This window comes from Bidens hawaiensis, unplaced genomic scaffold (genome assembly GCF_021521415.1).
Source record: "Bidens hawaiensis isolate Kalapana, Puna unplaced genomic scaffold, B.hawaiensis_p1.1 tig00008080_1, whole genome shotgun sequence".
In the NCBI taxonomy this organism is placed as follows: Eukaryota; Viridiplantae; Streptophyta; class Magnoliopsida; order Asterales; family Asteraceae; genus Bidens; species Bidens hawaiensis.
Genome location: NW_027491571.1, coordinates 527,501 through 528,945, shown reverse-complemented (window position 1 = coordinate 528,945; position 1,445 = coordinate 527,501). Strand labels below are relative to the sequence as shown.

General features: G+C 33.6%; 1 non-coding gene across 1 annotated transcript in view; it reads left to right on the top strand.

The window, feature by feature from the left end:
* Window positions 1–1,419: 1,419 nt before the first annotated feature.
* Window positions 1,420–1,445, top strand: part of TRNAP-UGG (transfer RNA proline (anticodon UGG)) — a 74-nt gene continuing 48 nt past the window's right edge. Inside the window, exon 1 of the tRNA in view lies at window positions 1,420–1,445. This exon is cut by the window's right edge and continues 48 nt beyond it. This is a non-coding gene — a tRNA (tRNA-Pro).

The window sequence follows — 1,445 nt, the reverse complement described above, 5'->3', positions numbered from 1 at the left end:
CTATTTACTCGTCTAGATAATATTTTTCCCTGTTCACTAATAAATCGACTAATTAAACTCATGTTTTTATAATCAATTCGATCCCCCGATTGGATCGGGGGCAAACGCTTACGAAAAGATCGCTTGGATTTAAGAAAAGTTCGCTTGGATTTATCCATGGTTTGGTTAGTTTATTTCTTATCCCTAAAATCCTATTTCAGCCGGATCTATAATTAGAATAAATAAATAGGATTTGGTTTGTTTATAATTATTTTTAACTATGTTAAATATGTTATATATATAATGTCATTTTTCCCTTTCCTTGCCTTGTAAGATTAAGATAAGGGCGCAAGTACTCGCTTCAATCTATTTCTTTATCTCCACGTGAATCGTATGTTTGTAACAATATGGACAGAATTTTCGTAACTCCAATCGATTAGGCGTATTGTGCCGGTTCTTTTGAGTAATATATCTGGAAATGCCCGTTGATTCCTTATTAACACCGTTTCGAACACAAGCGGTACATTCCAAAAGAACCGGTATTCGCACATCTTTACCCTTGGCCATGAACCTCTTTTGGATTTTTCATTTACTCAACTCTTCCTCTTTCAATCCGAAACGAAAAAGAAGAAAGGAAGGAAAAAACAAAATATAATTTGTAACTTGCTATCCTCTTATGCAAGATTTCACTACACTCAATATCGGAAATAAGATAGAAAGATTTCTAAACTTTCAAATCACAGTACAACATTTTATATTTTATATAAGTATCTTGTATAATACTCTTTCCCTAGAACCACTGTTTGTATTCGACTTCCATAGAATGAAATATTCATTTCATTCCAACCAGAACCCGAGTCTCACAGCTGTTGAATGCACTTTTATTCTCTCTTTCCTCCCTTCTTCTAAAAAAGGGAAAAAAGAGAAAAGAGGGGGCTGATATTTAATTGTATCTCTAATATTCTTTATTCCGTCTCGCGCCAATAACTAGAATGGGAACGTCAACGCATCCGGGAAAAAACGATTAATCTCTATCAATAAACCTGCCAAAGAACCGAACCATAGAGTACTTAGTACCGGTGCCACGAAAAGATATGTTTTTAGATCTCGCATTGAAAAACCTCCTTCATTTTTTCATTTTATTGTAATCAATAAGATAATACATATTTAAATGTACAATTATCTAGTAAAAAAGATTTACTTTTTGTTAAATACAGAAAAAACGTCCTTTTCTTCTCTAATATTCCCCAAAAAGACTCAGTTATTTTTCCTTGGGGTTCCGTTCCATATTTCATATAGATAGAAGTCTTTTGCTATTATTATATGTTAAATGAGACCAAAAAGACGAAATGAAAAGAAAAATTCTAGGTTTTAATAGAGGAGATAACGATGTGGAAAACAAGACAGGAATTCTCTACAATGACACTGTAGACCAACGGAAGGGATGTAGCGCAGCTTGGTAGCGC